We start from the raw sequence: 26,981 nt of genomic DNA on the forward strand, positions 1-26,981 counted from the left end.
GCGTGCTTGACAAGGTGATACAAGGCCACCGTTTCGTCTGCGCGTACTGATTTAACTTTGGATCGAACCTTTAGTCCTTCTAACTGCTCCCGTTTCAGACTGAGTAATTTAGCTTTGAGTCTCTGAATTTCCCCTATTCTAGTAGCCGTGGCATCCGCTCTGTCATACAAATCTCTTAAGACGGAGTAATAAAATTCCATTGTCCTGCGAATTCCAGTAGCCCGTTCAATACCAAAGGACATAAGAACCCTGCGCAGTTTGGGCTTCGCTTTATAGGTCCACCATGCTATAATGCTAGGGAAGGCATGAATAGTGCGGAGGCACTGGTCCCAAGCACGCCTGACGGCCTCCTCCAGATCTGAGTCGGTTAATAATGAAAGATTAAGATGCCACTGATTTTTAAACCAGCGCGTGGGTTGTTGTTGTAAGTTGATACACGCAACCACGCCACTGTGGTCTGAGAAGCTGGTAGGAGTAGTTTCTACATTTAATAAGTGAGTTGCTAAATTATCAGACACATAAATCCTGTCGATCCTGCTACAGGAATTGCCAACGATGTGTGTGTACCTCACTAAAGTTGGGTACCGAGCTTCCCAGGTATCTTTGAGTTTAAGATCATAAACAAGACGGTTTAAATCAGGTGAATAATTAAAATTTGGTGTCTGATCTTTTCTGGACAATACACAATTAAAATCACCTCCAATGATCAGCTGCGTAGGATTGTTCCGCAGTAAATAAATGATATCTTCCTTATAAAAGCGTGCTCTGTCAGCTCTACGAGTACTCCCGGAAGGCGCGTACAAATTAATAACAGTAACGCCAAAAATATTGACACTCAGTCCTCGACCGGATTCTAATCTTTCAATGTGGGCAACTGGAATACCTTCCCTAATTAAGACGGCAGTCCCCACGTTCGTTTCCGGGGAAGAATTCATTATTGCAACAAAACCGGTAAGGTTTATGTGCTGCAAGGCCACCTCTTGTAAAAGGGCGACGTCTGTATCCGACTCGTAAAGATATTGTTGTAGAGCACGTACCTTGACGTCAGATCGGATCTTGTTAATATTTAACGTTGTTATTTTATAAGCCTGTGACATACTGAGACCTATGCAGGAAGGGGGATAAATTAATCATCGCCAAAGGTCGGATCGTCATGCCATTCCATTTGCGTATCCGGTTGTAAAGCCAAGTCATGCTCGTTGTGTTTGCCCCCGGCATCTTTATTCTTAGTTTTCTTTCGGACAACGTTCACATTTGGTTGGATTCTGTTCCTGCGGCGCCCACTATGAGCCATCTCGGCAGACGGCGGCGTGGGCGGGTCATGGGGAACGTCAACGGCCGACGACGGGCCCGACACTACGGCCGGAATCACTCGCGGCGTGTCCTCCGGCGGCAAACCAGCTGCGGAAGTACTTTCGCTATCAACACGTTTGTCCTCAAACTCCACATGAAGTGGTTTGTTGACATTTTCCGACACCGACTGCTGTTTATGTTCGCGTTCCGTGTTATGACAACATTCCTGTTGTGTTTCCGTGTCGCGAGCCGCCGCCGTTGGCCGTCCGGCATCCTCATCTAGAGGTGTGGTCTGTGTACTATCACAACTGTCTACGCCGTGGTGAACCCCTGCAGCGACCTGCTGTTCACAATTCGATCGGTCTACCGGAACCTGGTGCTGTGGTTGGTCGGAGGGCCGACCATCCGTCCCCTGCGACGCCGCGACAGCAGCTGAATTGTCACTATGTGACATGCCAGAGGAAAAATCGTCTACGAGAACGGGACCTTTTACGAACTTAGCATCAGATCTACGTTCCTGCGAGTCTTGTCTCTTTGATTCTGGTGTACTGTGGGTTTCGTCCTCAGAACTACTACCGTCACAAGTCCTACGCCGTTTGTTGGTAGCAGTGTCTCCGGTCGCAAGTGTCGGTTCGTCCGCACTTTTCCGAGGCAGGGTTGGAAATTCCTCAATGCGCACGACTTCCGGTTCATGCAACGCAGATGCACCACCGGCTGTAGCACTTTCTGCCGCTTGATTATCGGTAATAATCTCCGCGAGCGTTAACCGTTTCCGTTGCTGTAAGGAACTTTTTAAGACGAAAACTCGTTTGGGACAATCTTGACGCATGTGGCCACTCTCATTGCAGATGTGACACGTCAAAGTTTGACCAGAGTACGTAACTTGAACCCTGTAGTCGCAAACCATAATATGGGAAGGAATATTGACCTTCACATGCATATCTACTGACCGAACACCACTGAAACACTGCAGGCGATGCTGGCTAGACCAGCGTTCATTTCGAATCTGTTTGACATCCCCATACTTGCTTAACACATCTTTCAAATAACAATTTTCAACTTCTGGGGGCAGATTAAAAATACGTACATTTTTATATTCTACGTCGGCATTAGTAACGGTAACGGTACTTACAGAGTTATCCCGATGTCGGAACTCAACTCGCCCGCCATGCTTCATGAGTACCTTATCCAGCAACACAGGGTTCAGTAATTTGACAAAAAAACAATACTGCTCCATGTCGTAATACGCAGTGTGCACCTGATCAGAATTGATACCAATAACGTCCACTATCCAATCATGAATTTCCAGTGACGTCGGTTGTACGTGACGGGTTGACTTTTCAAATTCGAAACGGAGGGTACTTTTCCTGGGAAATAACCTGGCCATAGCAGAAATTTACAAGCGGTCGAGGCCGCTAAATAATAACAGCGAAAAAGGTTAGAAACTTCACCACAATTAACGGAAAAACAATAACTGCACGTCCAACAGAAAGTAGAAAAAACACAAATATCACAACTCGTAAACACACCGGTTAACAGCGCTCTCAGCACGTCCGAATAGCTCCGTGTCTCAAGCGCGACTTGCTGAGCTACCAGAGGCTGTGCATGCTTTCTTATTCGTACTGATTGCTTTACGTCCGTCCCTGTCTTTCATTTCCACACACTGCTACTCAGCGCGGTCATATAGACGCACAGGAAATGCAGTCATCGGCTGCAACTGCAAACATTGCCCAGATTAAGTTTTATAATGCTCGATCGTGTCAATTAAGTTAAAAAATGCAAGTAGGAAGTGTCTGAAGTATGCCAGAGTACTGCTAAGTGTATTTACGAGTCCCATGCTCCTGTCTGGTTCCATGGTGTAACGGTTAGCACTCTGGACTCTGAATCCAGCGATCCGAGTTCGAATCTCGGTGGAACCTTCGTTTAGTCCAAATTTTCTGTAATAAGCGTTTCTCGCCGAGCAAGTAGCAGCGATAGGCTCAGGGATTTAGTTTCTACGTTTGTGTAAAAAACGAGACGTCTGTGAAACTGTTGAATATTGGTGCGACTATGTGACCTATATAGCACATTAAACGAGTAATGCCTGTAAGAGCAAGCAATTTTACGGTAATTCGAAGAAATATCATTATCCTACGAAGGCTAAGAATCCCATGATTATCAACTAGCTATTATAAGCTGAGCAAATGAATTTCCTTTAAAATAGGTTTAAAACATAGGGAAGTTCTGACCGAGTGGGCATGCTCTAGAGCCTCTTTGCACCTGAGATTAGAAAAACAGTCCTCTGGGCCGGATTTGAACCAGCGACCTATGGATAACTGTGAATCGCCCACTACAGTCCACCGCTCTACCAACTGAGCTACCAGAGGCTGTGCATGCTTTCTTATTCGTACTGATTGCTTTACGTCCGTCCCTGTCTTTCATTTCCACACACTGCTACTCAGCGCGGTCATATAGACGCACAGGAAATGCAGTCATCGGCTGCAACTGCAAACATTGCCCAGATTAAGTTTTATAATGCTCGATCGTGTCAATTAAGTTAAAAAATGCAAGTAGGAAGTGTCTGAAGTATGCCAGAGTACTGCTAAGTGTATTTACGAGTCCCATGCTCCTGTCTGGTTGCATGGTGTAACGGTTAGCACTCTGTACTCTGAATCCAGCGATCCGAGTTCGAATCTCGGTGGAACCTTCGTTTAGTCCAAATTTTCTGTAATAAGCGTTTCTCGCCGAGCAAGTAGCAGCGATAGGCTCAGGGATTTAGTTTCTACGTTTGTGTAAAAAACGAGACGTCTGTGAAACTGTTGAATATTGGTGCGACTATGTGACCTATATAGCACATTAAACGAGTAATGCCTGTAAGAGCAAGCAATTTTACGGTAATTCGAAGAAATATCATTATCCTACGAAGGCTAAGAATCCCATGATTATCAACTAGCTATTATAAGCTGAGCAAATGAATTTCCTTTAAAATAGGTTTAAAACATAGGGAAGTTCTGACCGAGTGGGCATGCTCTGGAGCCTCTTTGCTCCTGAGATTAGAAAAACAGTCCTCTGGGCCGGATTTGAACCAGCGACCTATGGATAACTGTGAATCGCCCACTACAGTCCACCGCTCTACCAACTGAGCTACCAGAGGCTGTGCATGCTTTCTTATTCGTACTGATTGCTTTACGTCCGTCCCTGTCTTTCATTTCCACACACTGCTACTCAGCGCGGTCATATAGACGCACAGGAAATGCAGTCATCGGCTGCAACTGCAAACATTGCCCAGATTAAGTTTTATAATGCTCGATCGTGTCAATTAAGTTAAAAAATGCAAGTAGGAAGTGTCTGAAGTATGCCAGAGTACTGCTAAGTGTATTTACGAGTCCCATGCTCCTGTCTGGTTCCATGGTGTAACGGTTAGCACTCTGGACTCTGAATCCAGCGATCCGAGTTCGAATCTCGGTGGAACCTTCGTTTAGTCCAAATTTTCTGTAATAAGCGTTTCTCGCCGAGCAAGTAGCAGCGATAGGCTCAGGGATTTAGTTTCTACGTTTGTGTAAAAAACGAGACGTCTGTGAAACTGTTGAATATTGGTGCGACTATGTGACCTATATAGCACATTAAACGAGTAATGCCTGTAAGAGCAAGCAATTTTACGGTAATTCGAAGAAATATCATTATCCTACGAAGGCTAAGAATCCCATGATTATCAACTAGCTATTATAAGCTGAGCAAATGAATTTCCTTTAAAATAGGTTTAAAACATAGGGAAGTTCTGACCGAGTGGGCATGCTCTGGAGCCTCTTTGCTCCTGAGATTAGAAAAACAGTCCTCTGGGCCGGATTTGAACCAGCGACCTATGGATAACTGTGAATCGCCCACTACAGTCCACCGCTCTACCAACTGAGCTACCAGAAGCTGTGCATGCTTTCTTATTCGTACTGATTACTTTACGTCCGTCCCTGTCTTTCATTTCCACACACTGCTACTCAGCGCGGTCATATAGACGCACAGGAAATGCAGTCATCGGCTGCAACTGCAAACATTGCCCAGATTAAGTTTTATAATGCTCGATCGTGTCAATTAAGTTAAAAAATGCAAGTAGGAAGTGTCTGAAGTATGCCAGAGTACTGCTAAGTGTATTTACGAGTCCCATGCTCCTGTCTGGTTCCATGGTGTAACGGTTAGCACTCTGGACTCTGAATCCAGCGATCCGAGTTCGAATCTCGGTGGAACCTTCGTTTAGTCCAAATTTTCTGTAATAAGCGTTTCTCGCCGAGCAAGTAGCAGCGATAGGCTCAGGGATTTAGTTTCTACGTTTGTGTAAAAAACGAGACGTCTGTGAAACTGTTGAATATTGGTGCGACTATGTGACCTATATAGCACATTAAACGAGTAATGCCTGTAAGAGCAAGCAATTTTACGGTAATTCGAAGAAATATCATTATCCTACGAAGGCTAAGAATCCCATGATTATCAACTAGCTATTATAAGCTGAGCAAATGAATTTCCTTTAAAATAGGTTTAAAACATAGGGAAGTTCTGACCGAGTGGGCATGCTCTGGAGCCTCTTTGCTCCTGAGATTAGAAAAACAGTCCTCTGGGCCGGATTTGAACCAGCGACCTATGGATAACTGTGAATCGCCCACTACAGTCCACCGCTCTACCAACTGAGCTACCAGAGGCTGTGCATGCTTTCTTATTCGTACTGATTGCTTTACGTCCGTCCCTGTCTTTCATTTCCACACACTGCTACTCAGCGCGGTCATATAGACGCACAGGAAATGCAGTCATCGGCTGCAACTGCAAACATTGCCCAGATTAAGTTTTATAATGCTCGATCGTGTCAATTAAGTTAAAAAATGCAAGTAGGAAGTGTCTGAAGTATGCCAGAGTACTGCTAAGTGTATTTACGAGTCCCATGCTCCTGTCTGGTTCCATGGTGTAACGGTTAGCACTCTGGACTCTGAATCCAGCGATCCGAGTTCGAATCTCGGTGGAACCTTCGTTTAGTCCAAATTTTCTGTAATAAGCGTTTCTCGCCGAGCAAGTAGCAGCGATAGGCTCAGGGATTTAGTTTCTACGTTTGTGTAAAAAACGAGACGTCTGTGAAACTGTTGAATATTGGTGCGACTATGTGACCTATATAGCACATTAAACGAGTAATGCCTGTAAGAGCAAGCAATTTTACGGTAATTCGAAGAAATATCATTATCCTACGAAGGCTAAGAATCCCATGATTATCAACTAGCTATTATAAGCTGAGCAAATGAATTTCCTTTAAAATAGGTTTAAAACATAGGGAAGTTCTGACCGAGTGGGCATGCTCTGGAGCCTCTTTGCTCCTGAGATTAGAAAAACAGTCCTCTGGGCCGGATTTGAACCAGCGACCTATGGATAACTGTGAATCGCCCACTACAGTCCACCGCTCTACCAACTGAGCTACCAGAGGCTGTGCATGCTTTCTTATTCGTACTGATTGCTCTACGTCCGTCCCTGTCTTTCATTTCCACACACTGCTACTCAGCGCGGTCATATAGACGCACAGGAAATGCAGTCATCGGCTGCAACTGCAAACATTGCCCAGATTAAGTTTTATAATGCTCGATCGTGTCAATTAAGTTAAAAAATGCAAGTAGGAAGTGTCTGAAGTATGCCAGAGTACTGCTAAGTGTATTTACGAGTCCCATGCTCCTGTCTGGTTCCATGGTGTAACGGTTAGCACTCTGGACTCTGAATCCAGCGATCCGAGTTCGAATCTCGGTGGAACCTTCGTTTAGTCCAAATTTTCTGTAATAAGCGTTTCTCGCCGAGCAAGTAGCAGCGATAGGCTCAGGGATTTAGTTTCTACGTTTGTGTAAAAAACGAGACGTCTGTGAAACTGTTGAATATTGGTGCGACTATGTGACCTATATAGCACATTAAACGAGTAATGCCTGTAAGAGCAAGCAATTTTACGGTAATTCGAAGAAATATCATTATCCTACGAAGGCTAAGAATCCCATGATTATCAACTAGCTATTATAAGCTGAGCAAATGAATTTCCTTTAAAATAGGTTTAAAACATAGGGAAGTTCTGACCGAGTGGGCATGCTCTGGAGCCTCTTTGCTCCTGAGATTAGAAAAACAGTCCTCTGGGCCGGATTTGAACCAGCGACCTATGGATAACTGTGAATCGCCCACTACAGTCCACCGCTCTACCAACTGAGCTACCAAAGGCTGTGCATGCTTTCTTATTCGTACTGATTGCTTTACGTCCGTCCCTGTCTTTCATTTCCACACACTGCTACTCAGCGCGGTCATATAGACGCACAGGAAATGCAGTCATCGGCTGCAACTGCAAACATTTCCCAGATTAAGTTTTATAATGCTCGATCGTGTCAATTAAGTTAAAAAATGCAAGTAGGAAGTGTCTGAAGTATGCCAGAGTACTGCTAGGTGTATTTACGAGTCCCATGCTCCTGTCTGGTTCCATGGTGTAACGGTTAGCACTCTGGACTCTGAATCCAGCGATCCGAGTTCGAATCTCGGTGGAACCTTCGTTTAGTCCAAATTTTCTGTAATAAGCGTTTCTCGCCGAGCAAGTAGCAGCGATAGGCTCAGGGATTTAGTTTCTACGTTTGTGTAAAAAACGAGACGTCTGTGAAACTGTTGAATATTGGTGCGACTATGTGACCTATATAGCACATTAAACGAGTAATGCCTGTAAGAGCAAGCAATTTTACGGTAATTCGAAGAAATATCATTATCCTACGAAGGCTAAGAATCCCATGATTATCAACTAGCTATTATAAGCTGAGCAAATGAATTTCCTTTAAAATAGGTTTAAAACATAGGGAAGTTCTGACCGAGTGGGCATGCTCTGGAGCCTCTTTGCTCCTGAGATTAGAAAAACAGTCCTCTGGGCCGGATTTGAACCAGCGACCTATGGATAACTGTGAATCGCCCACTACAGTCCACCGCTCTACCAACTGAGCTACCAGAGGCTGTGCATGCTTTCTTATTCGTACTGATTGCTTTACGTCCGTCCCTGTCTTTCATTTCCACACACTGCTACTCAGCGCGGTCATATAGACGCACAGGAAATGCAGTCATCGGCTGCAACTGCAAACATTGCCCAGATTAAGTTTTATAATGCTCGATCGTGTCAATTAAGTTAAAAAATGCAAGTAGGAAGTGTCTGAAGTATGCCAGAGTACTGCTAAGTGTATTTACGAGTCCCATGCTCCTGTCTGGTTCCATGGTGTAACGGTTAGCACTCTGGACTCTGAATCCAGCGATCCGAGTTCGAATCTCGGTGGAACCTTCGTTTAGTCCAAATTTTCTGTAATAAGCGTTTCTCGCCGAGCAAGTAGCAGCGATAGGCTCAGGGATTTAGTTTCTACGTTTGTGTAAAAAACGAGACGTCTGTGAAACTGTTGAATATTGGTGCGACTATGTGACCTATATAGCACATTAAACGAGTAATGCCTGTAAGAGCAAGCAATTTTACGGTAATTCGAAGAAATATCATTATCCTACGAAGGCTAAGAATCCCATGATTATCAACTAGCTATTATAAGCTGAGCAAATGAATTTCCTTTAAAATAGGTTTAAAACATAGGGAAGTTCTGACCGAGTGGGCATGCTCTGGAGCCTCTTTGCTCCTGAGATTAGAAAAACAGTCCTCTGGGCCGGATTTGAACCAGCGACCTATGGATAACTGTGAATCGCCCACTACAGTCCACCGCTCTACCAACTGAGCTACCAGAAGCTGTGCATGCTTTTTTATTCGTACTGATTACTTTACGTCCGTCCCTGTCTTTCATTTCCACACACTGCTACTCAGCGCGGTCATATAGACGCACAGGAAATGCAGTCATCGGCTGCAACTGCAAACATTGCCCAGATTAAGTTTTATAATGCTCGATCGTGTCAATTAAGTTAAAAAATGCAAGTAGGAAGTGTCTGAAGTATGCCAGAGTACTGCTAAGTGTATTTACGAGTCCCATGCTCCTGTCTGGTTCCATGGTGTAACGGTTAGCACTCTGTACTCTGAATCCAGCGATCCGAGTTCGAATCTCGGTGGAACCTTCGTTTAGTCCAAATTTTCTGTAATAAGCGTTTCTCGCCGAGCAAGTAGCAGCGATAGGCTCAGGGATTTAGTTTCTACGTTTGTGTAAAAAACGAGACGTCTGTGAAACTGTTGAATATTGGTGCGACTATGTGACCTATATAGCACATTAAACGAGTAATGCCTGTAAGAGCAAGCAATTTTACGGTAATTCGAAGAAATATCATTATCCTACGAAGGCTAAGAATCCCATGATTATCAACTAGCTATTATAAGCTGAGCAAATGAATTTCCTTTAAAATAGGTTTAAAACATAGGGAAGTTCTGACCGAGTGGGCATGCTCTGGAGCCTCTTTGCTCCTGAGATTAGAAAAACAGTCCTCTGGGCCGGATTTGAACCAGCGACCTATGGATAACTGTGAATCGCCCACTACAGTCCACCGCTCTACCAACTGAGCTACCAGAGGCTGTGCATGCTTTCTTATTCGTACTGATTGCTTTACGTCCGTCCCTGTCTTTCATTTCCACACACTGCTACTCAGCGCGGTCATATAGACGCACAGGAAATGCAGTCATCGGCTGCAACTGCAAACATTGCCCAGATTAAGTTTTATAATGCTCGATCGTGTCAATTAAGTTAAAAAATGCAAGTAGGAAGTGTCTGAAGTATGCCAGAGTACTGCTAAGTGTATTTACGAGTCCCATGCTCCTGTCTGGTTCCATGGTGTAACGGTTAGCACTCTGGACTCTGAATCCAGCGATCCGAGTTCGAATCTCGGTGGAACCTTCGTTTAGTCCAAATTTTCTGTAATAAGCGTTTCTCGCCGAGCAAGTAGCAGCGATAGGCTCAGGGATTTAGTTTCTACGTTTGTGTAAAAAACGAGACGTCTGTGAAACTGTTGAATATTGGTGCGACTATGTGACCTATATAGCACATTAAACGAGTAATGCCTGTAAGAGCAAGCAATTTTACGGTAATTCGAAGAAATATCATTATCCTACGAAGGCTAAGAATCCCATGATTATCAACTAGCTATTATAAGCTGAGCAAATGAATTTCCTTTAAAATAGGTTTAAAACATAGGGAAGTTCTGACCGAGTGGGCATGCTCTGGAGCCTCTTTGCTCCTGAGATTAGAAAAACAGTCCTCTGGGCCGGATTTGAACCAGCGACCTATGGATAACTGTGAATCGCCCACTACAGTCCACCGCTCTACCAACTGAGCTACCAAAGGCTGTGCATGCTTTCTTATTCGTACTGATTGCTTTACGTCCGTCCCTGTCTTTCATTTCCACACACTGCTACTCAGCGCGGTCATATAGACGCACAGGAAATGCAGTCATCGGCTGCAACTGCAAACATTGCCCAGATTAAGTTTTATAATGCTCGATCGTGTCAATTAAGTTAAAAAATGCAAGTAGGAAGTGTCTGAAGTATGCCAGAGTACTGCTAAGTGTATTTACGAGTCCCATGCTCCTGTCTGGTTCCATGGTGTAACGGTTAGCACTCTGGACTCTGAATCCAGCGATCCGAGTTCGAATCTCGGTGGAACCTTCGTTTAGTCCAAATTTTCTGTAATAAGCGTTTCTCGCCGAGCAAGTAGCAGCGATAGGCTCAGGGATTTAGTTTCTACGTTTGTGTAAAAAACGAGACGTCTGTGAAACTGTTGAATATTGGTGCGACTATGTGACCTATATAGCACATTAAACGAGTAATGCCTGTAAGAGCAAGCAATTTTACGGTAATTCGAAGAAATATCATTATCCTACGAAGGCTAAGAATCCCATGATTATCAACTAGCTATTATAAGCTGAGCAAATGAATTTCCTTTAAAATAGGTTTAAAACATAGGGAAGTTCTGACCGAGTGGGCATGCTCTGGAGCCTCTTTGCTCCTGAGATTAGAAAAACAGTCCTCTGGGCCGGATTTGAACCAGCGACCTATGGATAACTGTGAATCGCCCACTACAGTCCACCGCTCTACCAACTGAGCTACCAAAGGCTGTGCATGCTTTCTTATTCGTACTGATTGCTTTACGTCCGTCCCTGTCTTTCATTTCCACACACTGCTACTCAGCGCGGTCATATAGACGCACAGGAAATGCAGTCATCGGCTGCAACTGCAAACATTTCCCAGATTAAGTTTTATAATGCTCGATCGTGTCAATTAAGTTAAAAAATGCAAGTAGGAAGTGTCTGAAGTATGCCAGAGTACTGCTAGGTGTATTTACGAGTCCCATGCTCCTGTCTGGTTCCATGGTGTAACGGTTAGCACTCTGGACTCTGAATCCAGCGATCCGAGTTCGAATCTCGGTGGAACCTTCGTTTAGTCCAAATTTTCTGTAATAAGCGTTTCTCGCCGAGCAAGTAGCAGCGATAGGCTCAGGGATTTAGTTTCTACGTTTGTGTAAAAAACGAGACGTCTGTGAAACTGTTGAATATTGGTGCGACTATGTGACCTATATAGCACATTAAACGAGTAATGCCTGTAAGAGCAAGCAATTTTACGGTAATTCGAAGAAATATCATTATCCTACGAAGGCTAAGAATCCCATGATTATCAACTAGCTATTATAAGCTGAGCAAATGAATTTCCTTTAAAATAGGTTTAAAACATAGGGAAGTTCTGACCGAGTGGGCATGCTCTGGAGCCTCTTTGCTCCTGAGATTAGAAAAACAGTCCTCTGGGCCGGATTTGAACCAGCGACCTATGGATAACTGTGAATCGCCCACTACAGTCCACCGCTCTACCAACTGAGCTACCAGAGGCTGTGCATGCTTTCTTATTCGTACTGATTGCTTTACGTCCGTCCCTGTCTTTCATTTCCACACACTGCTACTCAGCGCGGTCATATAGACGCACAGGAAATGCAGTCATCGGCTGCAACTGCAAACATTGCCCAGATTAAGTTTTATAATGCTCGATCGTGTCAATTAAGTTAAAAAATGCAAGTAGGAAGTGTCTGAAGTATGCCAGAGTACTGCTAAGTGTATTTACGAGTCCCATGCTCCTGTCTGGTTCCATGGTGTAACGGTTAGCACTCTGGACTCTGAATCCAGCGATCCGAGTTCGAATCTCGGTGGAACCTTCGTTTAGTCCAAATTTTCTGTAATAAGCGTTTCTCGCCGAGCAAGTAGCAGCGATAGGCTCAGGGATTTAGTTTCTACGTTTGTGTAAAAAACGAGACGTCTGTGAAACTGTTGAATATTGGTGCGACTATGTGACCTATATAGCACATTAAACGAGTAATGCCTGTAAGAGCAAGCAATTTTACGGTAATTCGAAGAAATATCATTATCCTACGAAGGCTAAGAATCCCATGATTATCAACTAGCTATTATAAGCTGAGCAAATGAATTTCCTTTAAAATAGGTTTAAAACATAGGGAAGTTCTGACCGAGTGGGCATGCTCTGGAGCCTCTTTGCTCCTGAGATTAGAAAAACAGTCCTCTGGGCCGGATTTGAACCAGCGACCTATGGATAACTGTGAATCGCCCACTACAGTCCACCGCTCTACCAACTGAGCTACCAGAAGCTGTGCATGCTTTTTTATTCGTACTGATTACTTTACGTCCGTCCCTGTCTTTCATTTCCACACACTGCTACTCAGCGCGGTCATATAGACGCACAGGAAATGCAGTCATCGGCTGCAACTGCAAACATTGCCCAGATTAAGTTTTATAATGCTCGATCGTGTCAATTAAGTTAAAAAATGCAAGTAGGAAGTGTCTGAAGTATGCCAGAGTACTGCTAAGTGTATTTACGAGTCCCATGCTCCTGTCTGGTTCCATGGTGTAACGGTTAGCACTCTGTACTCTGAATCCAGCGATCCGAGTTCGAATCTCGGTGGAACCTTCGTTTAGTCCAAATTTTCTGTAATAAGCGTTTCTCGCCGAGCAAGTAGCAGCGATAGGCTCAGGGATTTAGTTTCTACGTTTGTGTAAAAAACGAGACGTCTGTGAAACTGTTGAATATTGGTGCGACTATGTGACCTATATAGCACATTAAACGAGTAATGCCTGTAAGAGCAAGCAATTTTACGGTAATTCGAAGAAATATCATTATCCTACGAAGGCTAAGAATCCCATGATTATCAACTAGCTATTATAAGCTGAGCAAATGAATTTCCTTTAAAATAGGTTTAAAACATAGGGAAGTTCTGACCGAGTGGGCATGCTCTGGAGCCTCTTTGCTCCTGAGATTAGAAAAACAGTCCTCTGGGCCGGATTTGAACCAGCGACCTATGGATAACTGTGAATCGCCCACTACAGTCCACCGCTCTACCAACTGAGCTACCAGAGGCTGTGCATGCTTTCTTATTCGTACTGATTGCTTTACGTCCGTCCCTGTCTTTCATTTCCACACACTGCTACTCAGCGCGGTCATATAGACGCACAGGAAATGCAGTCATCGGCTGCAACTGCAAACATTGCCCAGATTAAGTTTTATAATGCTCGATCGTGTCAATTAAGTTAAAAAATGCAAGTAGGAAGTGTCTGAAGTATGCCAGAGTACTGCTAAGTGTATTTACGAGTCCCATGCTCCTGTCTGGTTCCATGGTGTAACGGTTAGCACTCTGGACTCTGAATCCAGCGATCCGAGTTCGAATCTCGGTGGAACCTTCGTTTAGTCCAAATTTTCTGTAATAAGCGTTTCTCGCCGAGCAAGTAGCAGCGATAGGCTCAGGGATTTAGTTTCTACGTTTGTGTAAAAAACGAGACGTCTGTGAAACTGTTGAATATTGGTGCGACTATGTGACCTATATAGCACATTAAACGAGTAATGCCTGTAAGAGCAAGCAATTTTACGGTAATTCGAAGAAATATCATTATCCTACGAAGGCTAAGAATCCCATGATTATCAACTAGCTATTATAAGCTGAGCAAATGAATTTCCTTTAAAATAGGTTTAAAACATAGGGAAGTTCTGACCGAGTGGGCATGCTCTGGAGCCTCTTTGCTCCTGAGATTAGAAAAACAGTCCTCTGGGCCGGATTTGAACCAGCGACCTATGGATAACTGTGAATCGCCCACTACAGTCCACCGCTCTACCAACTGAGCTACCAAAGGCTGTGCATGCTTTCTTATTCGTACTGATTGCTTTACGTCCGTCCCTGTCTTTCATTTCCACACACTGCTACTCAGCGCGGTCATATAGACGCACAGGAAATGCAGTCATCGGCTGCAACTGCAAACATTGCCCAGATTAAGTTTTATAATGCTCGATCGTGTCAATTAAGTTAAAAAATGCAAGTAGGAAGTGTCTGAAGTATGCCAGAGTACTGCTAAGTGTATTTACGAGTCCCATGCTCCTGTCTGGTTCCATGGTGTAACGGTTAGCACTCTGGACTCTGAATCCAGCGATCCGAGTTCGAATCTCGGTGGAACCTTCGTTTAGTCCAAATTTTCTGTAATAAGCGTTTCTCGCCGAGCAAGTAGCAGCGATAGGCTCAGGGATTTAGTTTCTACGTTTGTGTAAAAAACGAGACGTCTGTGAAACTGTTGAATATTGGTGCGACTATGTGACCTATATAGCACATTAAACGAGTAATGCCTGTAAGAGCAAGCAATTTTACGGTAATTCGAAGAAATATCATTATCCTACGAAGGCTAAGAATCCCATGATTATCAACTAGCTATTATAAGCTGAGCAAATGAATTTCCTTTAAAATAGGTTTAAAACATAGGGAAGTTCTGACCGAGTGGGCATGCTCTGGAGCCTCTTTGCTCCTGAGATTAGAAAAACAGTCCTCTGGGCCGGATTTGAACCAGCGACCTATGGATAACTGTGAATCGCCCACTACAGTCCACCGCTCTACCAACTGAGCTACCAGAGGCTGTGCATGCTTTCTTATTCGTACTGATTGCTTTACGTCCGTCCCTGTCTTTCATTTCCACACACTGCTACTCAGCGCGGTCATATAGACGCACAGGAAATGCAGTCATCGGCTGCAACTGCAAACATTGCCCAGATTAAGTTTTATAATGCTCGATCGTGTCAATTAAGTTAAAAAATGCAAGTAGGAAGTGTCTGAAGTATGCCAGAGTACTGCTAAGTGTATTTACGAGTCCCATGCTCCTGTCTGGTTCCATGGTGTAACGGTTAGCACTCTGGACTCTGAATCCAGCGATCCGAGTTCGAATCTCGGTGGAACCTTCGTTTAGTCCAAATTTTCTGTAATAAGCGTTTCTCGCCGAGCAAGTAGCAGCGATAGGCTCAGGGATTTAGTTTCTACGTTTGTGTAAAAAACGAGACGTCTGTGAAACTGTTGAATATTGGTGCGACTATGTGACCTATATAGCACATTAAACGAGTAATGCCTGTAAGAGCAAGCAATTTTACGGTAATTCGAAGAAATATCATTATCCTACGAAGGCTAAGAATCCCATGATTATCAACTAGCTATTATAAGCTGAGCAAATGAATTTCCTTTAAAATAGGTTTAAAACATAGGGAAGTTCTGACCGAGTGGGCATGCTCTGGAGCCTCTTTGCTCCTGAGATTAGAAAAACAGTCCTCTGGGCCGGATTTGAACCAGCGACCTATGGATAACTGTGAATCGCCCACTACAGTCCACCGCTCTACCAACTGAGCTACCAGAGGCTGTGCATGCTTTCTTATTCGTACTGATTGCTTTACGTCCGTCCCTGTCTTTCATTTCCACACACTGCTACTCAGCGCGGTCATATAGACGCACAGGAAATGCAGTCATCGGCTGCAACTGCAAACATTGCCCAGATTAAGTTTTATAATGCTCGATCGTGTCAATTAAGTTAAAAAATGCAAGTAGGAAGTGTCTGAAGTATGCCAGAGTACTGCTAAGTGTATTTACGAGTCCCATGCTCCTGTCTGGTTCCATGGTGTAACGGTTAGCACTCTGGACTCTGAATCCAGCGATCCGAGTTCGAATCTCGGTGGAACCTTCGTTTAGTCCAAATTTTCTGTAATAAGCGTTTCTCGCCGAGCAAGTAGCAGCGATAGGCTCAGGGATTTAGTTTCTACGTTTGTGTAAAAAACGAGACGTCTGTGAAACTGTTGAATATTGGTGCGACTATGTGACCTATATAGCACATTAAACGAGTAATGCCTGTAAGAGCAAGCAATTTTACGGTAATTCGAAGAAATATCATTATCCTACGAAGGCTAAGAATCCCATGATTATCAACTAGCTATTATAAGCTGAGCAAATGAATTTCCTTTAAAATAGGTTTAAAACATAGGGAAGTTCTGTCCGAGTGGGCATGCTCTGGAGCCTCTTTGCTCCTGAGATTAGAAAAACAGTCCTCTGGGCCGGATTTGAACCAGCGACCTATGGATAACTGTGAATCGCCCACTACAGTCCACCGCTCTACCAACTGAGCTACCAAAGGCTGTGCATGCTTTCTTATTCGTACTGATTGCTTTACGTCCGTCCCTGTCTTTCATTTCCACACACTGCTACTCAGCGCGGTCATATAGACGCACAGGAAATGCAGTCATCGGCTGCAACTGCAAACATTTCCCAGATTAAGTTTTATAATGCTCGATCGTGTCAATTAAGTTAAAAAATGCAAGTAGGAAGTGTCTGAAGTATGCCAGAGTACTGCTAAGTGTATTTACGAGTCCCATGCTCCTGTCTGGTTCCATGGTGTAACGGTTAGCACTCTGGACTCTGAATCCAGCGATCCGAGTTCGAATCTCGGTGGAACCTTCGTTTAGTCCAAATTTTCTGTAATAAGCGTTTCTCGCCGAGCAAGTAGCAGCGATAGGCTCAGGGATTTAGTTTCTACGTTTGTGTAAAAAACGAGACGTCTGTGAAACTGTTGAATATTGGTGCGACTATGTGACCTATATAGCACATTAAACGAGTAATGCCTGTAAGAGCAAGCAATTTTACGGTAATTCGAAGAAATATCATTATCCTACGAAGGCTAAGAATCCCATGATTATCAACTAGCTATTATAAGCTGAGCAAATGAATTTCCTTTAAAATAGGTTTAAAACATAGGGAAGTTCTGACCGAGTGGGCATGCTCTGGAGCCTCTTTGCTCCTGAGATTAGAAAAACAGTCCTCTGGGCCGGATTTGAACCAGCGACCTATGGATAACTGTGAATCGCCCACTACAGTCCACCGCTCTACCAACTGAGCTACCAGAGGCTGTGCATGCTTTCTTATTCGTACTGATTGCTTTACGTCCGTCCCTGTCTTTCATTTCCACACACTGCTACTCAGCGCGGTCATATAGACGCACAGGAAATGCAGTCATCGGCTGCAACTGCAAACATTGCCCAGATTAAGTTTTATAATGCTCGATCGTGTCAATTAAGTTAAAAAATGCAAGTAGGAAGTGTCTGAAGTATGCCAGAGTACTGCTAAGTGTATTTACGAGTCCCATGCTCCTGTCTGGTTCCATGGTGTAACGGTTAGCACTCTGGACTCTGAATCCAGCGATCCGAGTTCGAATCTCGGTGGAACCTTCGTTTAGTCCAAATTTTCTGTAATAAGCGTTTCTCGCCGAGCAAGTAGCAGCGATAGGCTCAGGGATTTAGTTTCTACGTTTGTGTAAAAAACGAGACGTCTGTGAAACTGTTGAATATTGGTGCGACTATGTGACCTATATAGCACATTAAACGAGTAATGCCTGTAAGAGCAAGCAATTTTACGGTAATTCGAAGAAATATCATTATCCTACGAAGGCTAAGAATCCCATGATTATCAACTAGCTATTATAAGCTGAGCAAATGAATTTCCTTTAAAATAGGTTTAAAACATAGGGAAGTTCTGACCGAGTGGGCATGCTCTGGAGCCTCTTTGCTCCTGAGATTAGAAAAACAGTCCTCTGGGCCGGATTTGAACCAGCGACCTATGGATAACTGTGAATCGCCCACTACAGTCCACCGCTCTACCAACTGAGCTACCAGAGGCTGTGCATGCTTTCTTATTCGTACTGATTGCTTTACGTCCGTCCCTGTCTTTCATTTCCACACACTGCTACTCAGCGCGGTCATATCGACGCACAGGAAATGCAGTCATCGGCTGCAACTGCAAACATTGCCCAGATTAAGTTTTATAATGCTCGATCGTGTCAATTAAGTTAAAAAATGCAAGTAGGAAGTGTCTGAAGTATGCCAGAGTACTGCTAAGTGTATTTACGAGTCCCATGCTCCTGTCTGGTTCCATGGTGTAACGGTTAGCACTCTGGACTCTGAATCCAGCGATCCGAGTTCGAATCTCGGTGGAACCTTCGTTTAGTCCAAATTTTCTGTAATAAGCGTTTCTCGCCGAGCAAGTAGCAGCGATAGGCTCAGGGATTTAGTTTCTACGTTTGTGTAAAAAACGAGACGTCTGTGAAACTGTTGAATATCGGTGCGACTATGTGACCTATATAGCACATTAAACGAGTAATGCCTGTAAGAGCAAGCAATTTTACGGTAATTCGAAGAAATATCATTATCCTACGAAGGCTAAGAATCCCATGATTATCAACTAGCTATTATAAGCTGAGCAAATGAATTTCCTTTAAAATAGGTTTAAAACATAGGGAAGTTCTGACCGAGTGGGCATGCTCTGGAGCCTCTTTGCTCCTGAGATTAGAAAAACAGTCCTCTGGGCCGGATTTGAACCAGCGACCTATGGATAACTGTGAATCGCCCACTACAGTCCACCGCTCTACCAACTGAGCTACCAGAGGCTGTGCATGCTTTCTTATTCGTACTGATTGCTTTACGTCCGTCCCTGTCTTTCATTTCCACACACTGCTACTCAGCGCGGTCATATAGACGCACAGGAAATGCAGTCATCGGCTGCAACTGCAAACATTGCCCAGATTAAGTTTTATAATGCTCGATCGTGTCAATTAAGTTAAAAAATGCAAGTAGGAAGTGTCTGAAGTATGCCAGAGTACTGCTAAGTGTATTTACGAGTCCCATGCTCCTGTCTGGTTCCATGGTGTAACGGGATTCCGGCTCTAGCTGTCCGCGCGTTAGGACGTGTCCGCTGCTGCTCCGTGTACGTCAGTGGTGACGCCAGGTCCTGAGCTTTAGTTTGTTGCCGTTTGTGAATTTCTGTGTTTGTACGTGTCTGGTTTTATTGTGCCAAGTTTCTGTGGTTTTTCGTCCGTGATAACTGTTGTGCTTGGGAGGAATTTCGGTTTATTACCGGGATCTCCTCGTAACTGAAGAAAAATGGCTGGAATTGTCCGGAAGAATACCCTGGTTTTCTCTTTCGAGAAGGAAACACGTGCAGTGCAACCTACAGCTTTGGAAATCCATGACTGGTTGACCGACGTAATTGGAGTAAGTTCTGATTCCGTACATACCACCCAATTAGATGCTGACAAATACTGTGTCTTTGTCAAATTTTTTAATCCTGTGGATGTTGAGAAGCTGTTGTTGAGGTGGGGTAGTGTTGCTGACTTTGTGCATAGAGATGGGTCTAAAAGTAGTGTTTCGATTCGGAGAGCGGATATCACGTATAAAACTGTAAGAGTGCTAAATATTCCTATTGAAGTAGATAATCAGCTGATTAAAGCGGCGCTTTCGAAATACGGGGAGATCCAGTCCATTGTCAACGAAAGGTGGTCCAAATTGTATAAATTACAGTGTTTCAATGGCATACGATCAGTAGAAATGGAAGTTAAAGCCAATATACCATCTTTTCTTTCTATTGCTGGTCATAAAGCGCATATCGTATATTCAGGGCAGGTCCAGACATGTAATATTTGTAATGAAACGGGTCATTTCCGTCAAGACTGTCCTCGCCGTGTCTATGTCCTTAAAAATAGCCTTACGCAGCGTCAGCGTCTAACGCTTAATGATGTCCTGCCTAACATTCATCAACCTCCCCCGGCCAGTAATGATGGAGCTAGTACTTCTGATGTAACTGCCGTAAATGTCGCTGATTTTCCTCCCTTGCATGTAATTACCGATCGCAGTTCTTCTACCCACGAATGCGATCTGCAAACTAAAAAGAGACCTTTAGACACAACTGAAGACTGTTCAGACGATGATACATCGCAGTCCAACCGTAAACAAAAGCAATGCAGTGAGGGTGCGGGTGAGGACGTAAACAGTAAACATGTGGCAGTGACGCCAGCAGCAGAGGCCCTCCCGCCGCCAGCTGCTGTTGCCACAGCGTTAGAACACATGGACGCGAAAACACTGGCTCCGATCACGGCGACACAGGAGTCGAGTTCTGAGGAACAGAAAGCGATGGATCGGACTCAGCCCTGCGAATCTACAGACCCACCGCACTCCCTTCCCGTTGCACCGATAGAGGTCGCGGAAGGAACTGAAACTGGAACTAGACTTAACAAACAGGACTGTGTCGAGGCCACCTCCGCCCAATCGGCGCAAGATGCGGATCACTCGCGGTCACACACTGCCAATGCAGAGGTTCAAAGACGCAGGATAAAACCTCAACCGAACCTCAAAGCATCTCGTAACGCCGATAAACAAAAACTCGGAAAAGAGGATGTGAAAGCCAAAAACGTATCATATGAAATAATTTCTGAAGTATCCCCCGAGAAAAACTCAAAGAAACTTGATGGTGCAAAACCCCACTGTAAAGATCAGTCTGACCTGGTAAAGAATCCGTCATTGAACTGACGCAGCCAAGTCTCACTCGAGAAATGATACTGCTAAATGCCACCATGTTCCTGCACAATTTCGGTGACAACGGAATTACCAATATGCCAAATTCGTAGTTGACTGTTTTTAGTATAGTTTTTTTTTCTTTCTTCTTTTTCTTCTCTTACCTCCAGGAGTAATTGTTACTTTTCTCTGACAGTAGGGATTTTTTGTCCTTATTTTCATAAGGAAGCTACATGTGCCAGGCATACACAATAACAACTATAAACATTAACAGGATTAAGTCAGAACCGAAGATTGCTGCTCTCAAGGATTTCCTTTACGAATCAGGAACTGACATTGCTTTGCTGCAAGAAGTCGTGATGCCTGACCTTCAAGTTGCAGGCTATGTAGAAATACTAAACATCTCCCTCGAAACAAAGGTGGGGACAGCAATTTTAATCCGGGAAGGGATCCCTGTAACTGATGTCGAGAGACTGGACTCGGGCAGAGCAATAGGAATTAACGTTTTTGACGTTACTATTATTAACCTGTATGCCCCGTCAGGGACCTCCAATAGACCGGAAAGGGCACATTTTTTTAGAGAAGAAATAATATATCTATTACGGAAAAACCCGCCAGAACTTTTAATTGGCGGCGATTTTAACTGTGTACTCAATACAAAAGATCAGACTCCCAATTTTAATTGCTGTAACGAGTTGAAGCGGCTAGTCACGGATCTAAAACTCAGAGATACTTGGGAAATTAAATATCCCACTGTTGTTGCTTATACGTACATAGCTACACAGTCCTGTAGCAGGATTGATAGGATATATGTGTCACAAGGTATGGAAATATCCTTAGTTAAAGTCGAGACGATTCCTGTATATTTCTCCGACCATTGCAGTATGCTGGCTTCTCTCAATTTAAGGGCACAACCAACTCGCCGTTTAAGAAGTCAGTGGAAGCTGAACGTATCTTTGTTACAGGACAATGAGTTAGCAGATGTTGTCCACGAAACGTGGAATATGTGCTTGCGCTCGGTAGATCGCTATGTGACTGTTACCGACTGGTGGTGCAACAGGGCAAAACCAAAACTGAGGAACGTTTTAATTCATTACAGTCTTCAACGATCCCGAGAACTCAAGAACACCATAGAGTTTTATTATGCAATGTTACGAAACTTGTATGACCAGGCGAGCATTTCCGGTATTCGTTTGGAAGACATTAAGAAAACTAAGGCCAAATTACTCCGTATTAAACAACAACAGCTGGAAGGACTAAAAGTAAAGTCAAAAGCCAAGACATTCTCAGAGGACGAAACTGCTTCCTTGTATCACCTCTTGCGACACGCAAAATACAGGAGACGAACCTTTCTTGATGAGATCCAGACTTCGACCGGTCTGACCATTACTTCTCAGAAAGAGATTGTCAACGAGGTTTACAAGTATTACCACAATCTATATTCAGCCAGTCCGTTATGCGAAGAATCCTTCGAAGAATTTCTTGGCAGCATCGTTCCTCAGCTGTCAGAAGAGGAAAATGAAGCACTTCTTACTGATTTCACTGAAGAGGAACTCCACGAAACCGTCCGCAAGTCTCCTTTAAGGAAGTCACCGGGGCCGGATGGGTTGCCCGTTGAATTTTATCTACGATACTGGTCACTCATAGGAGCACAGTTCACTCAAATGGCAAACGAGATTATCCAAGGAAAACCACTACCTGATGCTATGAAAGAATGCACAATAGTACTAGTTCCAAAGACAACTTCGAAGCGAAATCTAAACAACTTTCGCCCTATTTCGTTGCTTAACTCCGACTATAAAATCATAGCTAGAATGTTAAACAACAGACTTTCACTTTTAGCCAAAAACTTAGTAAGTCAACATCAGTCATGTGTACCTGGCAGGACTATTTTCAAAAGTATTGCGGAATACAGGGACTTAATTTCCATCACTTCAGTGACGAACATCAAATGTGCCATTTGTTTTATTGATTTTCACAAAGCCTTCGACCGTGTGGATCACAGGTTCCTTCTTACAACAATGAGAAAAATCGGCTTTGACGAACGGGCTCTCAGTGTGGTTAAGAACGTTGCGTTGGGAATCAGCGCAAGTATCTCTGTCCACTGCCAAAGAACTAAGCAGATTCAGATACGGCGTGGCGTTCCTCAGGGCAGCCCGCTTTCCATGCTTCTATTCGTCTTTTCCTTGGAGCCGCTACTCCGCAGTCTCCACGCCAATCTAACAGGTATTACGTTAGCAGGTCACAAAACAGTCACAAATGCATACGCTGATGATGTAGGCGTCGTATTACGGAACGTCGATGACATTTCCAAATTAGAACTGCTCCTTAATAAGTACTGCAGCGTGTCGGGAGCCACCACCAATGCCAATAAGAGCAGATTTCTAAACCTGCGGGGTTTTCAACACGTAACTGTCACTTGGGCGACACCGGTCACTCAGTGCAAATCACTTGGGACGACTCTGACTACGTGTCCACTAAAAATGGCAGCCCTTAATTGGAAAACTACATCCGGATATATTCAAGGAGCCATCAGAGAAAACCTGCCCCGAACTTTAAATCAGTATCAGAGAATTCATTTAGTTAATAATTGCCTTTTATCAAAAGCTTATTATACTGCGCAACTCTTTCCACTTCCCACCATGATCGCTGGAAAGATAATGTCAGTCGTCACTAACTACCTATGGCGAGGTGAAGTGTTTAGAGTGACTGGGAGAACAGCTACCCTAGATCCCAGCAATGGAGGTCTGGGATTAACTGACATTAAGAACAAGGCCTCTGCTCTTTTCCTCAAACGGACCACTAGTCTTCTTAATGAAAACGCTACAAGTATTACAACTAAGCTATTTGAAATTCTTAGACCTGCAAGTCTCCACGCGCCAGTTGATGTGCACAAAATCAATCCCCGTCTTCGTCATGTGCGTACATTTTTCGTCGATCTGAGTTATATCAATAGCGAAATAACCAATTCGCGGCATTTAACGGCCCGAGCAATTATGTGTCTCAGGAAGAAAAATGAAGGGAAGAATAAAATAGAAGAAAAATATCCGTATTACGATTGGGCAACTATATGGAAGAATATCAACCTGCGTGGTCTCTCCTCCGACGCCAAAACATCATGGTACAAATCGGTCAACAATATAGTTAGCGCCAACGAACGATTGCACTCCATCGGGATTGTCTCAAATGTAATCTCCTCGATACCACAGTCCACAGATTCACGTGTGCTGGGCATATGGAAAACTGGAAATGGTTGAGAGACCAATTGGCTTTCCTCACAAGATCATCCACCGACAATTTTCAGCCTCTGATACTTCTCCGGCCACAGATACAATATTTCCCTGCCACCAAAAATAACTCAATTCATTGGTTAATGGGAACATACGTTAGCTATGTCGTTAATAACTTAGGGACCGACAATATCATTGATTTTCATATGTACCTGAAAAATGAATATGATAGAATAGTTAAATATCCAGGCCATAAGAAGATGTATGGCAACATGCTCAAAATTGTCTTCGAGCGACTGGGAATCGGATGACAGCGAAGAGCAAACAACAGATTTTCTTTTATACAACAATAATCGGAGAAGCAAAGGACACTATATGATTCAGTTCATCTTTAACTTGAAGCACCGCATTTAAGTCGCAACAAATGAAGGGAGTCCCGAAATTTTTTCCCACATTTATTAAGAGAAGAAATACATTTATTTAACGATTGTCATCAATCAGCACTTAAATTCAATTTTTTTTTTCAATTATGAAGCCTAGCCGAGATGGCAATTAATAATTAAAAATACAAAGCGCGCAATAAATGGAAATTCTGCAATTAGGTGACGGATGAGGGGCGGCATTGAGGCCAGGTAATTAAAAAAAAAAAAAATAAAAAAAATAAAAAATAAAAAAAAAATGGTGTAACGGTTAGCACTCTGGACTCTGAATCCAGCGATCCGAGTTCGAATCTCGGTGGAACCTTCGTTTAGTCCAAATTTTCTGTAATAAGCGTTTCTCGCCGAGCAAGTAGCAGCGATAGGCTCAGGGATTTAGTTTCTACGTTTGTGTAAAAAACGAGACGTCTGTGAAACTGTTGAATATTGGTGCGACTATGTGACCTATATAGCACATTAAACGAGTAATGCCTGTAAGAGCAAGCAATTTTACGGTAATTCGAAGAAATATCATTATCCTACGAAGGCTAAGAATCCCATGATTATCAACTAGCTATTATAAGCTGAGCAAATGAATTTCCTTTAAAATAGGTTTAAAACATAGGGAAGTTCTGACCGAGTGGGCATGCTCTGGAGCCTCTTTGCTCCTGAGATTAGAAAAACAGTCCTCTGGGCCGGATTTGAACCAGCAACCTATGGATAACTGTGAATCGCCCACTACAGTCCACCGCTCTACCAACTGAGCTACCAGAGGCTGTGCATGCTTTCTTATTCGTACTGATTGCTTTACGTCCGTCCCTGTCTTTCATTTCCACACACTGCTACTCAGCGCGGTCATATAGACGCACAGGAAATGCAGTCATCGGCTGCAACTGCAAACATTGCCCAGATTAAGTTTTATAATGCTCGATCGTGTCAATTAAGTTAAAAAATGCAAGTAGGAAGTGTCTGAAGTATGCCAGAGTACTGCTAAGTGTATTTACGAGTCCCATGCTCCTGTCTGGTTCCATGGTGTAACGGTTAGCATTCTGGACTCTGAATCCAGCGATCCGAGTTCGAATCTCGGTGGAACCTTCGTTTAGTCCAAATTTTCTGTAATAAGCGTTTCTCGCCGAGCAAGTAGCAGCGATAGGCTCAGGGATTTAGTTTCTACGTTTGTGTAAAAAACGAGACGTCTGTGAAACTGTTGAATATTGGTGCGACTATGTGACCTATATAGCACATTAAACGAGTAATGCCTGTAAGAGCAAGCAATTTTACGGTAATTCGAAGAAATATCATTATCCTACGAAGGCTAAGAATCCCATGATTATCAACTAGCTATTATAAGCTGAGCAAATGAATTTCCTTTAAAATAGGTTTAAAACATAGGGAAGTTCTGACCGAGTGGGCATGCTCTGGAGCCTCTTTGCTCCTGAGATTAGAAAAACAGTCCTCTGGGCCGGATTTGAACCAGCGACCTATGGATAACTGTGAATCGCCCACTACAGTCCACCGCTCTACCAACTGAGCTACCAGAGGCTGTGCATGCTTTCTTATTCGTACTGATTGCTTTACGTCCGTCCCTGTCTTTCATTTCCACACACTGCTACTCAGCGCGGTCATATAGACGCACAGGAAATGCAGTCATCGGCTGCAACTGCAAACATTGCCCAGATTAAGTTTTATAATGCTCGATCGTGTCAATTAAGTTAAAAAATGCAAGTAGGAAGTGTCTGAAGTATGCCAGAGTACTGCTAAGTGTATTTACGAGTCCCATGCTCCTGTCTGGTTCCGTGGTGTAACGGTTAGCACTCTGGACTCTGAATCCAGCGATCCGAGTTCGAATCTCGGTGGAACCTTCGTTTAGTCCAAATTTTCTGTAATAAGCGTTTCTCGCCGAGCAAGTAGCAGCGATAGGCTCAGGGATTTAGTTTCTACGTTTGTGTAAAAAACGAGACGTCTGTGAAACTGTTGAATATTGGTGCGACTATGTGACCTATATAGCACATTAAACGAGTAATGCCTGTAAGAGCAAGCAATTTTACGGTAATTCGAAGAAATATCATTATCCTACGAAGGCTAAGAATCCCATGATTATCAACTAGCTATTATAAGCTGAGCAAATGAATTTCCTTTAAAATAGGTTTAAAACATAGGGAAGTTCTGACCGAGTGGGCATGCTCTGGAGCCTCTTTGCTCCTGAGATTAGAAAAACAGTCCTCTGGGCCGGATTTGAACCAGCGACCTATGGATAACTGTGAATCGCCCACTACAGTCCACCGCTCTACCAACTGAGCTACCAGAGGCTGTGCATGCTTTCTTATTCGTACTGATTGCTTTACGTCCGTCCCTGTCTTTCATTTCCACACACTGCTACTCAGCGCGGTCATATAGACGCACAGGAAATGCAGTCATCGGCTGCAACTGCAAACA

At 43.7% G+C, this 26,981-nt stretch overlaps 46 non-coding genes across 46 annotated transcripts; 22 read left to right on the forward strand and 24 right to left on the reverse strand.

Moving 5' to 3' along the window:
- Positions 1-3,140: 3,140 nt before the first annotated feature.
- Trnaq-cug (transfer RNA glutamine (anticodon CUG)) lies at positions 3,141-3,212 on the forward strand. Its single transcript has one exon. It is a non-coding gene; the product is annotated as a tRNA-Gln (tRNA).
- Positions 3,213-3,570: 358 nt separating this feature from the next.
- On the reverse strand, positions 3,571-3,659 carry Trnay-gua (transfer RNA tyrosine (anticodon GUA)). The gene is given in 2 exon segments: positions 3,571-3,606; positions 3,623-3,659. It is a non-coding gene; the product is annotated as a tRNA-Tyr (tRNA).
- Positions 3,660-4,337: 678 nt separating this feature from the next.
- Trnay-gua (transfer RNA tyrosine (anticodon GUA)) lies at positions 4,338-4,426 on the reverse strand. Its single transcript is given in 2 exon segments — positions 4,338-4,373; positions 4,390-4,426. It is a non-coding gene; the product is annotated as a tRNA-Tyr (tRNA).
- Positions 4,427-4,674: 248 nt separating this feature from the next.
- Trnaq-cug (transfer RNA glutamine (anticodon CUG)) lies at positions 4,675-4,746 on the forward strand. The gene has a single exon. It is a non-coding gene; the product is annotated as a tRNA-Gln (tRNA).
- A 358-nt stretch (positions 4,747-5,104) lies between these two features.
- On the reverse strand, positions 5,105-5,193 carry Trnay-gua (transfer RNA tyrosine (anticodon GUA)). Its single transcript is given in 2 exon segments — positions 5,105-5,140; positions 5,157-5,193. It is a non-coding gene; the product is annotated as a tRNA-Tyr (tRNA).
- A 248-nt stretch (positions 5,194-5,441) lies between these two features.
- Trnaq-cug (transfer RNA glutamine (anticodon CUG)) lies at positions 5,442-5,513 on the forward strand. Its single transcript has one exon. It is a non-coding gene; the product is annotated as a tRNA-Gln (tRNA).
- A 358-nt stretch (positions 5,514-5,871) lies between these two features.
- On the reverse strand, positions 5,872-5,960 carry Trnay-gua (transfer RNA tyrosine (anticodon GUA)). The gene is given in 2 exon segments: positions 5,872-5,907; positions 5,924-5,960. It is a non-coding gene; the product is annotated as a tRNA-Tyr (tRNA).
- A 248-nt stretch (positions 5,961-6,208) lies between these two features.
- Trnaq-cug (transfer RNA glutamine (anticodon CUG)) lies at positions 6,209-6,280 on the forward strand. The gene has a single exon. It is a non-coding gene; the product is annotated as a tRNA-Gln (tRNA).
- Positions 6,281-6,638: 358 nt separating this feature from the next.
- On the reverse strand, positions 6,639-6,727 carry Trnay-gua (transfer RNA tyrosine (anticodon GUA)). Its single transcript is given in 2 exon segments — positions 6,639-6,674; positions 6,691-6,727. It is a non-coding gene; the product is annotated as a tRNA-Tyr (tRNA).
- A 248-nt stretch (positions 6,728-6,975) lies between these two features.
- Trnaq-cug (transfer RNA glutamine (anticodon CUG)) lies at positions 6,976-7,047 on the forward strand. Its single transcript has one exon. It is a non-coding gene; the product is annotated as a tRNA-Gln (tRNA).
- A 358-nt stretch (positions 7,048-7,405) lies between these two features.
- Trnay-gua (transfer RNA tyrosine (anticodon GUA)) lies at positions 7,406-7,494 on the reverse strand. Its single transcript is given in 2 exon segments — positions 7,406-7,441; positions 7,458-7,494. It is a non-coding gene; the product is annotated as a tRNA-Tyr (tRNA).
- Positions 7,495-7,742: 248 nt separating this feature from the next.
- Positions 7,743-7,814, forward strand: Trnaq-cug (transfer RNA glutamine (anticodon CUG)). The gene has a single exon. It is a non-coding gene; the product is annotated as a tRNA-Gln (tRNA).
- A 358-nt stretch (positions 7,815-8,172) lies between these two features.
- On the reverse strand, positions 8,173-8,261 carry Trnay-gua (transfer RNA tyrosine (anticodon GUA)). The gene is given in 2 exon segments: positions 8,173-8,208; positions 8,225-8,261. It is a non-coding gene; the product is annotated as a tRNA-Tyr (tRNA).
- A 248-nt stretch (positions 8,262-8,509) lies between these two features.
- On the forward strand, positions 8,510-8,581 carry Trnaq-cug (transfer RNA glutamine (anticodon CUG)). The gene has a single exon. It is a non-coding gene; the product is annotated as a tRNA-Gln (tRNA).
- Positions 8,582-8,939: 358 nt separating this feature from the next.
- Positions 8,940-9,028, reverse strand: Trnay-gua (transfer RNA tyrosine (anticodon GUA)). The gene is given in 2 exon segments: positions 8,940-8,975; positions 8,992-9,028. It is a non-coding gene; the product is annotated as a tRNA-Tyr (tRNA).
- Positions 9,029-9,276: 248 nt separating this feature from the next.
- Positions 9,277-9,348, forward strand: Trnaq-cug (transfer RNA glutamine (anticodon CUG)). Its single transcript has one exon. It is a non-coding gene; the product is annotated as a tRNA-Gln (tRNA).
- A 358-nt stretch (positions 9,349-9,706) lies between these two features.
- Positions 9,707-9,795, reverse strand: Trnay-gua (transfer RNA tyrosine (anticodon GUA)). Its single transcript is given in 2 exon segments — positions 9,707-9,742; positions 9,759-9,795. It is a non-coding gene; the product is annotated as a tRNA-Tyr (tRNA).
- A 248-nt stretch (positions 9,796-10,043) lies between these two features.
- Trnaq-cug (transfer RNA glutamine (anticodon CUG)) lies at positions 10,044-10,115 on the forward strand. The gene has a single exon. It is a non-coding gene; the product is annotated as a tRNA-Gln (tRNA).
- Positions 10,116-10,473: 358 nt separating this feature from the next.
- Positions 10,474-10,562, reverse strand: Trnay-gua (transfer RNA tyrosine (anticodon GUA)). The gene is given in 2 exon segments: positions 10,474-10,509; positions 10,526-10,562. It is a non-coding gene; the product is annotated as a tRNA-Tyr (tRNA).
- Positions 10,563-10,810: 248 nt separating this feature from the next.
- Positions 10,811-10,882, forward strand: Trnaq-cug (transfer RNA glutamine (anticodon CUG)). Its single transcript has one exon. It is a non-coding gene; the product is annotated as a tRNA-Gln (tRNA).
- Positions 10,883-11,240: 358 nt separating this feature from the next.
- Positions 11,241-11,329, reverse strand: Trnay-gua (transfer RNA tyrosine (anticodon GUA)). The gene is given in 2 exon segments: positions 11,241-11,276; positions 11,293-11,329. It is a non-coding gene; the product is annotated as a tRNA-Tyr (tRNA).
- Positions 11,330-11,577: 248 nt separating this feature from the next.
- Trnaq-cug (transfer RNA glutamine (anticodon CUG)) lies at positions 11,578-11,649 on the forward strand. Its single transcript has one exon. It is a non-coding gene; the product is annotated as a tRNA-Gln (tRNA).
- A 358-nt stretch (positions 11,650-12,007) lies between these two features.
- On the reverse strand, positions 12,008-12,096 carry Trnay-gua (transfer RNA tyrosine (anticodon GUA)). Its single transcript is given in 2 exon segments — positions 12,008-12,043; positions 12,060-12,096. It is a non-coding gene; the product is annotated as a tRNA-Tyr (tRNA).
- Positions 12,097-12,344: 248 nt separating this feature from the next.
- Positions 12,345-12,416, forward strand: Trnaq-cug (transfer RNA glutamine (anticodon CUG)). The gene has a single exon. It is a non-coding gene; the product is annotated as a tRNA-Gln (tRNA).
- Positions 12,417-12,774: 358 nt separating this feature from the next.
- Positions 12,775-12,863, reverse strand: Trnay-gua (transfer RNA tyrosine (anticodon GUA)). Its single transcript is given in 2 exon segments — positions 12,775-12,810; positions 12,827-12,863. It is a non-coding gene; the product is annotated as a tRNA-Tyr (tRNA).
- A 248-nt stretch (positions 12,864-13,111) lies between these two features.
- On the forward strand, positions 13,112-13,183 carry Trnaq-cug (transfer RNA glutamine (anticodon CUG)). The gene has a single exon. It is a non-coding gene; the product is annotated as a tRNA-Gln (tRNA).
- Positions 13,184-13,541: 358 nt separating this feature from the next.
- Trnay-gua (transfer RNA tyrosine (anticodon GUA)) lies at positions 13,542-13,630 on the reverse strand. The gene is given in 2 exon segments: positions 13,542-13,577; positions 13,594-13,630. It is a non-coding gene; the product is annotated as a tRNA-Tyr (tRNA).
- Positions 13,631-13,878: 248 nt separating this feature from the next.
- On the forward strand, positions 13,879-13,950 carry Trnaq-cug (transfer RNA glutamine (anticodon CUG)). Its single transcript has one exon. It is a non-coding gene; the product is annotated as a tRNA-Gln (tRNA).
- Positions 13,951-14,308: 358 nt separating this feature from the next.
- Positions 14,309-14,397, reverse strand: Trnay-gua (transfer RNA tyrosine (anticodon GUA)). The gene is given in 2 exon segments: positions 14,309-14,344; positions 14,361-14,397. It is a non-coding gene; the product is annotated as a tRNA-Tyr (tRNA).
- Positions 14,398-14,645: 248 nt separating this feature from the next.
- Positions 14,646-14,717, forward strand: Trnaq-cug (transfer RNA glutamine (anticodon CUG)). The gene has a single exon. It is a non-coding gene; the product is annotated as a tRNA-Gln (tRNA).
- Positions 14,718-15,075: 358 nt separating this feature from the next.
- On the reverse strand, positions 15,076-15,164 carry Trnay-gua (transfer RNA tyrosine (anticodon GUA)). The gene is given in 2 exon segments: positions 15,076-15,111; positions 15,128-15,164. It is a non-coding gene; the product is annotated as a tRNA-Tyr (tRNA).
- A 248-nt stretch (positions 15,165-15,412) lies between these two features.
- Trnaq-cug (transfer RNA glutamine (anticodon CUG)) lies at positions 15,413-15,484 on the forward strand. The gene has a single exon. It is a non-coding gene; the product is annotated as a tRNA-Gln (tRNA).
- Positions 15,485-15,842: 358 nt separating this feature from the next.
- Trnay-gua (transfer RNA tyrosine (anticodon GUA)) lies at positions 15,843-15,931 on the reverse strand. The gene is given in 2 exon segments: positions 15,843-15,878; positions 15,895-15,931. It is a non-coding gene; the product is annotated as a tRNA-Tyr (tRNA).
- A 248-nt stretch (positions 15,932-16,179) lies between these two features.
- On the forward strand, positions 16,180-16,251 carry Trnaq-cug (transfer RNA glutamine (anticodon CUG)). Its single transcript has one exon. It is a non-coding gene; the product is annotated as a tRNA-Gln (tRNA).
- A 358-nt stretch (positions 16,252-16,609) lies between these two features.
- Positions 16,610-16,698, reverse strand: Trnay-gua (transfer RNA tyrosine (anticodon GUA)). The gene is given in 2 exon segments: positions 16,610-16,645; positions 16,662-16,698. It is a non-coding gene; the product is annotated as a tRNA-Tyr (tRNA).
- Positions 16,699-16,946: 248 nt separating this feature from the next.
- On the forward strand, positions 16,947-17,018 carry Trnaq-cug (transfer RNA glutamine (anticodon CUG)). Its single transcript has one exon. It is a non-coding gene; the product is annotated as a tRNA-Gln (tRNA).
- A 358-nt stretch (positions 17,019-17,376) lies between these two features.
- Trnay-gua (transfer RNA tyrosine (anticodon GUA)) lies at positions 17,377-17,465 on the reverse strand. The gene is given in 2 exon segments: positions 17,377-17,412; positions 17,429-17,465. It is a non-coding gene; the product is annotated as a tRNA-Tyr (tRNA).
- A 248-nt stretch (positions 17,466-17,713) lies between these two features.
- Trnaq-cug (transfer RNA glutamine (anticodon CUG)) lies at positions 17,714-17,785 on the forward strand. Its single transcript has one exon. It is a non-coding gene; the product is annotated as a tRNA-Gln (tRNA).
- Positions 17,786-18,143: 358 nt separating this feature from the next.
- On the reverse strand, positions 18,144-18,232 carry Trnay-gua (transfer RNA tyrosine (anticodon GUA)). The gene is given in 2 exon segments: positions 18,144-18,179; positions 18,196-18,232. It is a non-coding gene; the product is annotated as a tRNA-Tyr (tRNA).
- Positions 18,233-18,480: 248 nt separating this feature from the next.
- Trnaq-cug (transfer RNA glutamine (anticodon CUG)) lies at positions 18,481-18,552 on the forward strand. Its single transcript has one exon. It is a non-coding gene; the product is annotated as a tRNA-Gln (tRNA).
- Positions 18,553-18,910: 358 nt separating this feature from the next.
- On the reverse strand, positions 18,911-18,999 carry Trnay-gua (transfer RNA tyrosine (anticodon GUA)). The gene is given in 2 exon segments: positions 18,911-18,946; positions 18,963-18,999. It is a non-coding gene; the product is annotated as a tRNA-Tyr (tRNA).
- Positions 19,000-25,231: 6,232 nt separating this feature from the next.
- Positions 25,232-25,320, reverse strand: Trnay-gua (transfer RNA tyrosine (anticodon GUA)). Its single transcript is given in 2 exon segments — positions 25,232-25,267; positions 25,284-25,320. It is a non-coding gene; the product is annotated as a tRNA-Tyr (tRNA).
- A 248-nt stretch (positions 25,321-25,568) lies between these two features.
- Positions 25,569-25,640, forward strand: Trnaq-cug (transfer RNA glutamine (anticodon CUG)). The gene has a single exon. It is a non-coding gene; the product is annotated as a tRNA-Gln (tRNA).
- Positions 25,641-25,998: 358 nt separating this feature from the next.
- Trnay-gua (transfer RNA tyrosine (anticodon GUA)) lies at positions 25,999-26,087 on the reverse strand. Its single transcript is given in 2 exon segments — positions 25,999-26,034; positions 26,051-26,087. It is a non-coding gene; the product is annotated as a tRNA-Tyr (tRNA).
- Positions 26,088-26,335: 248 nt separating this feature from the next.
- Positions 26,336-26,407, forward strand: Trnaq-cug (transfer RNA glutamine (anticodon CUG)). The gene has a single exon. It is a non-coding gene; the product is annotated as a tRNA-Gln (tRNA).
- A 358-nt stretch (positions 26,408-26,765) lies between these two features.
- On the reverse strand, positions 26,766-26,854 carry Trnay-gua (transfer RNA tyrosine (anticodon GUA)). The gene is given in 2 exon segments: positions 26,766-26,801; positions 26,818-26,854. It is a non-coding gene; the product is annotated as a tRNA-Tyr (tRNA).
- Positions 26,855-26,981: the final 127 nt, after the last annotated feature.

Source organism: Schistocerca nitens, chromosome 2, assembly GCF_023898315.1.
Source record: "Schistocerca nitens isolate TAMUIC-IGC-003100 chromosome 2, iqSchNite1.1, whole genome shotgun sequence".
NCBI classification, from domain to species: Eukaryota; Metazoa; Arthropoda; class Insecta; order Orthoptera; family Acrididae; genus Schistocerca; species Schistocerca nitens.